The 7,056-nt window shown below is 33.7% G+C and overlaps 1 protein-coding gene across 1 annotated transcript in view; it reads left to right on the top strand.

Moving 5' to 3' along the window:
* Window positions 1-2,270: 2,270 nt before the first annotated feature.
* LOC106130975 (organic cation transporter protein-like) overlaps window positions 2,271-7,056 on the top strand; it is a 29,950-nt gene continuing 25,164 nt past the window's right edge. Inside the window, exon 1 of the mRNA XM_013329938.2 lies at window positions 2,271-2,403. The gene's annotated coding sequence lies outside the window, so the exon portion shown is untranslated. The remainder of the gene's footprint in view (window positions 2,404-7,056) is intronic.

Here is a 7,056-nt window from a genome sequence, read left to right as displayed (position 1 = left end):
AAAAATAGTAACAGGTTGCCAGCCTTGCTCGCTAATCAGAAAAATTAACTTTTTTCGATATGTTCTGACCACGGATCGAACCCGGGGTGTTTTCTTTCAATTCAAGACGAAACTAAGATTATTCATCAGTACTTATATATACATAATATAATCACATCTAGCTTAATGGTGGAATTGAGATTCAAATAGTGACAAGTTGCTAGCCCAACGCTAAAATGAAAAATCTCAAGTTTATTAGCCTATCTTTTAGTCACCTTTTACGACACCCATGGTAAGGAGACTGAGTGGTCCTATTCTACAGTGTTGGGAACTACATGGCATTATATATAAGACTTTCATTTATCGCAATAAATGTAAAAAAAAGCAGGGCTGCCCTCGAGGGCGCCTGCGTCAAACGCGTTCATTTTTCGTGACGTAATTTCCTATTACCCAAGTACATGTGTGTACTTTTTTATGTTTTTTTCGTGTTCCGTATTCAAAGGGTTCGAGGTTGGAAAGCCATGGCTGACGTTATTCTTTTTTTAAATTGTTTGTTTTTAGACTTAATGGCGGCAAAATTTATGCTGTTTTATATTTTTTTTGTACTACTTTTTGACTTTTAGGCGGGAACCCAAACTTAATGTTGTTAGTTTTGTATTTGCAAGAAGCATGAGTGTTGAATTTGATGACTTTTGTTGTCCCAAAAAGGTCCCGAGAAAGGGCGAAGTGTCCATCGCTATTACTCGACCATTTAAAGATTAATATTTTACAATGAAGACTGACTAAAACTAGATACTGGCAAAAATTATCTCTTAAAGTTACTGCTCGCGGTTTTCTTCGCGTGTTTGTTTTTTTTTTGGAAAATCAATTTTTAAGGCTTTCCATTGCCAAAGTCTAGATGCGTAGAAAAACCTAATGTAGAAAAGTAGGTATCTTTTATTATCTTATTTTTATCTTTCTTTTCTATCTAATCTTTGAAAAAAAAAACAAAATATTTCGTTAGAATTTAATTTGAACGGATCAGTATTTAGTTTAATCTATGTCTATATACTTAGGAGTAAATGCAGGCACTTACAAAATACCTAAAGACCACTCCTAGAGTTTAGGTAAGCGGTTCACCTCGCTCAATGATTGATTAAAGTTACTAGGTTCAGTTCTTGCGGGGTTGGCATAGCCTACAGCTCTATTTGAGGCCTTTTTGGCACGTGATGAACCTTGGAGTGCTTTAAATCTAGATAAGACTTATGTCACATATAATTATGACGTTTTTATCGTTTCCGGGGTTACATGTCAAAACCGCTGAACCGATTTCCTTGAAATTTTAGCTTTACTTTTCACACTAAGGAGTCATATAACTTTAAATTCCGATGATTTAAATACACATGTTATGATTTAAAAGCATTTTAAAACTCTTTGAAAATTAACTTATTCCTTCTGAATTGAGTCCCGGTTGCATCCTCACTACTCTGGAGAGGAGTCAGAGCAAGAGTCTTAAAAATACTGATAGGCTCGTTTATTTGTTTGGCTAAATGACAAAAGTGAGACTCCAAGAAAAATTAAAAGAAAGATTTTTTTAAAAGTAACATTTTATAAATATATTGTAATTTTCAATTATAATACATTACACACGTATGTACAATGTACATAAAATCGCACTTCTTACCCGGAGGGATAGGCACAGACTAGGTACATGTTTACCCGTGTCACGATCCCTACACTACATCGTACCCGTTCACACTCTCCTTGTATATTTGCTTAATAAATCTGCTTTCATTCATCCTCTCCACATGACTAAATCATGCACCTTAGTATTCCCTTTTCTATTCCTGTCATTCAATTCCTGCTCCTTGCAATTTAAAAAGTTGATCTTCATAAATAATTGTGAAAAAAAAAACTTGCTGAGAAAGTTTATCTGTTGTGTTTTTTTCTTTTAATTAGATTGTACAGTAATAGTGAATGCTGGTGCATTAAGCCGGTTGATAATAATTTAAATAAGTTTTAAGAAATAATAATAATTTAATCCAACTTTAAATGTGTTTCTATCTCACACACTACTTATCATTAGACCAGGATGCAGTACCGACAAAAAACAATAGACCTCCATAACCTAATTCTAAATACACAACGGGAGGTCAATTAAATTCGGTTTACGTTAAGGTAACTGTCCAATGATATAACTTTAGCAGTTATTTAAAAAGCAAGGTTATTATCGCACGTTCAGTTGCAGTAGACGCGGCATGAGCCGCGTTTGCCTCTGTGTCTATCAATTAAAAAAAAAACAAGTAATTTTACGCGCGAAATCGTATAGTACTTGTGTTTAGTGTTATTTAGATTGGTTCGAAATTCAAAATTTGCGTTGCCATTGAAATAATACTAGTGGTGTGTTGTGAAGTTCCATTTTGAATTTTCGAAAAGGGAACGAAGGTAAGATTATCAATTTTTTATTCAATCAATTCATATAATATTACACTTATCATTTTTTTTTAATTTACAGACTGTTATCTATTTTTTTTCTTTATATGATTCAGCCAAGTAATGAAATTAAATTTCATCTATAATATATCATACCGTGCCGTGATTATGCAAATTATTTTTTTTAATTACTTAGTTAATGTAATGATCACGTATGTACTAATTATTTTGGTAAATAACTATGCAGACTTGCAAAATCAGATAAATGAGGCATTTCCGATCTTGTTTTAAGCGGATCTTTTGAAACGCTCATGATAAAATACCCGCAAACTAAAATATAAACACCGATTTAAAGTTTCTTAATCGATGTATTGACTCTGTATACATACATACATACATAAAATCACGCCTCTTTCCCGGAGGGGTAGGCAGAGACTACCTCTTTCCACTATTACTCTATCTAGAACGATTATACGTAAACCCATTCGGAGTCGTGTGCCGTGTGGTTTCCGGCACCAATAGAAGAAAGAATAGAACCACTCCATCTCTTTCCCTCGTATGTTGTAAAAGGCGACTAAGGGATATGCTTAAAATTTGGGATTCTTCTTTTAAGCAGTGGGCTAACAGCCTGTAACTATTTGAATCTCAATTCTTTCATTAAGCCAAACACCTGAACGTGGCTTTTCAGTTCTTGCGAGACTGTTAGCTCTGTCTACCCCGCAAGGCAATGTAGGATGTACTCCGAGCCATGATAATAATTCTACTTCCGTATGATGTTGTATATTTAACGTTGACGTTGTATGGAAGAAGTTGTCACTTTTCTGCTTTTCACTGTACTTATTACACACGTATTCTTAAACTTTCTAAATGCTTTTTCAGTTGTATGAATTATTTGGAATGTATGAATTAAGTGAAGTTGGATATTCGCTCTGTCTACCGCGTATTTGTGCGTTATTAACTACACACATTAATCACGTCTTTATGTCTTTCTGGGTAGACAGAGTAGCAGTTTCAGCAGTCTTGAAAGACAGGTTACGTTCAGCTATTAAGCTTAAAAGATAGAATTGAGATTCAAATAGATTCAAGATTCAAGATTCAAATCAATTAAAAATCTTTATTGCATATTGTTCATCTGTTGAATTACAGTTTACTGCTTATAAATAGGTACAATATGAACCCTGTTGGGTGTCGCAATTTTAAAATAATATGGAACGGCGGGCAGGTTTACGTCGGCTGTTATGTTGAATACTTATAACAATAATAAAAATCGTTGTATTACGAGTATATTTGGAGTTAAATAAATAAATATATACGGGACAAATTACACAGATTGAGTTAGCCTCGTAGTAAGTTCGAAACTTGTATTTACGAGATACTAACTCAACGTCATTTAAAATAAATTAAAAAATTATAAGATTTATTTAATTAATAAAATGATATGTAGCAATGAAATATAATTTAAATATTAATATTACTATCGTTTAAAATCTCGTCCAGTGTAGTATTATAAGTGTATAGATTTGAACCTAGGACTGTAATCGTCAGGCAGAGACTGGTAGTTAATCTACTTTCCCTTTTAATCATGACCTTAGTTAATCATGCGCATATTAAAACGCTATGATTCAATATAAATTTAGCTTCCTACATAGATAAGATAATGTTTTAAGTAATTTCTGGTTTAAAAGGCCCGTAAATGAAATCTCGTTAAAAAAATTTATGTTCATGTAATTGGCTAAGTTTTTTATTACTTTTAGAACATAAAACATACTTTTAGAACATAATACATACATACATACATAAAATCACGCCTCTTACCCTGAGGGGTTGTTGACTACTATTAGTTTGAATACTAACCGACGCTCTTACGGTGAGGGAAAACATCGTGAGGAAACCTGTTAATTCAGACAACTGGATGTGTAACCATGGATCCAATATGGGTTAAGTGTCCCTGCAAAGGCTGCGGAGGTCAGACGGGAGTCGCTTCGTGTAAAAACCTGACTCACCCAATGTAGGATTCAAGGTCAAACGTAAACTCCAGGGTCCTCTCCAGAGAGGTGAGGATGCAACCGAGACTGCCAGGAGGAAGATCAGAGTAGTGGATGTGGTCTCTGCCTACCCCTCCGGGAAAGAGGCGTGATTTATGAATGTACTTTCAGAAGTTCACTCAGTCAGATTAATTTGTTGAATTTCGTATGTAGTGGTAGACGATTGAGTTCTATTCTAACTATAAGTTAGAATAATGGTGGAGTTGACGTTTTTGAAGAATATGCTCCAGTGCAGTTTGTTACGCTTCTTCTGCACTGACGCTTGGGCAGCGGCAGTAAACGTAGTTTTAAGTGATTTATTTCATGTCAATCAATTTTTAAAAAACAAAGCATATGACAATTATTAAGTGATGTTTGTAATGACCCGTAATAATGAATAATATTTATGAATTTGAATGTATACCTAGCAAATAAATATGTATGATTTTTTTTACAATGAATAAATAGAAATATCATGGGCAAGGCTCAATATCAATGCACTTATTTATTTGAATATTAGATCATTTATAATATAGGGGTCATACATTTACATATTTCTACCTTGAGACACATTTACCCGACAGCGAAGCAAAAGGAGGGTTATGATTTTCACACGTATGCTATGAATTACTATTCAGACAGAAGCATTTTAACTCCTCATTATCTTTATGTGGTTGTAATCTGATTTTTATGTAATACTAGCGACCCGCCCCGGCTTCGCACGGGTGCAAAATTCGGAAAAATTATACATAAAAACCTTCCTCTTGAATCACTCTACCTGTTACAAAAAACCGCATCAAAATCCGTTGCGTAATTTTAAAGATTTAAGCATACAGACAAACAGACTAAAATAGCGACTTTGTTTTATACTATGTTGTGATAATGAAATACTAACGAATCTTGGCGTAGTCCCAATTGCAATTTATCTAATAAGAAAATTTAACCGTGTAGTTCCCGGCACCATTAGAAAAAAGAATAGGACCACTCCATCTCTCTCCCATGGACGTCGTGAAAGGCGACTATGGGTTAGGCTTATAAACTTGGGATTCTTCTTTTAGGCGATGGGCTAGCAACCTGTCACTATTTGAATCTCAATTCTTTCTTAAAGCCAAATAGCTGAACGTGGCCTATCAGTCTTTACAAGACTGTTGGCTCTGTCTACCCCGCGGGGGATGTAGACGTGGTTATATGTATGTATGTATGTATGTCCCAGTTGCACCTCTCTCTCATTTTAGTGTGTTCCCTGTTGCACCCTCCGTTGCAATCCTTCTGGGTCTAGGGTCCGTTCCACTTCGGTCTGACCTCAATCTGTAGCTAAATACTAGAAAAACAATGGAGAAAGGTCACTGACATGAGGTCATCGAATTGATTAGAAAGAGAAAGAAAATATCATTATCACTGTTTATCTTTAAGTACTTTACTTAGTAGTAAATAACGGTATTCATTGTAAGTTTATAAAATTCCGAATAATTTCGTAATTGGCAAAAAATAGCCATAATTAATTATGTGCCGTTTGGCTAAGTTCACTTTTTTTGCGATTAAATTATAATAATAAAAAAAACGACTTTAAATGTCGTAAAAGGCGATTCAGGGATAGGCTTATTGACTTGGGGATTGACTCTTGTAGGCGATTTAATTTGTTATGTAAATTTTCGTGCCGTGACGTCATAATTACTTAGTTACAATTCTTTTGTACCTATTAAGCACGAAATAAGATACGTTATTCTGTTAAAATACAAATAGGAAGGTTATTGATTGTTTATTTTTAAGTACTCACATTATTTAGGAATAAATACTTCACAAATGTACATATAAAAGTTTCGGATCGTTAGTTATTCTTTTTGGAAAAATAATATTAAGCGGCTAAATCACCCAAATACTTACCTACTCGTACTCATACAAGAAATTTTAGACGTCTTTTTATAAGGAAAAAAACAAATTGATTAAATTTTTTAAAGAAATATACAGATCTTTCACAGCTAAGTTTTATTCAAATAAAGAACATATAGATCTTTACCTTACCGGAACGGAATAAAGAAAAAGGATTGGGTTAGAAAAGTAAACTTAGAGAACGTGCAAAAATACCAATTGCCAAAAATGCTCTTTGTTTACAGCTGCTTTATGGAATTAAAATTAATTTTGAAATTAATATCGATAAAATATTTAAAAAAAAAACAACCAGCCAGTACTTTTTTAAATGCTCATACAAAATAATTAGGTATTTTTCCAAATAAAACTGGACTGGACCTGATGATCACATGATGATGATGATGATGATGGCCAAATAGGAAATAATTTCTTTTGTTCTTCGATTTTGTTTTTAATTTCTTATTTTGTGCCTAGGAAGGTATTTCGTATCGGAGAATAGATATATAAAAACAAAAAAAGATCATGATGCAACAAAAACTCCTTTTTAAAATCCGTCAAAAAACTGAAAACAGTTTAAACATGGAACACCTTCATTCATAACTCAAATTACAAAATGAATCGTACACTTTGAAAACTGACGTGTGACTTTTAATGCTACGAAAATAGAGTTCAAAATCGTGTGTATTTTGTATTCATTAAAGGTTTAAAGTCCGTGGCAATGACCTCCTTGCCCAGTCATAATTAGCCGATGGCTCGAAGGTCCTACATTCAA

Source organism: Amyelois transitella, chromosome 30, assembly GCF_032362555.1.
Source record: "Amyelois transitella isolate CPQ chromosome 30, ilAmyTran1.1, whole genome shotgun sequence".
Classification (NCBI taxonomy): Eukaryota; Metazoa; Arthropoda; class Insecta; order Lepidoptera; family Pyralidae; genus Amyelois; species Amyelois transitella.
This window is presented reverse-complemented; position numbering and strand designations above follow the sequence as displayed.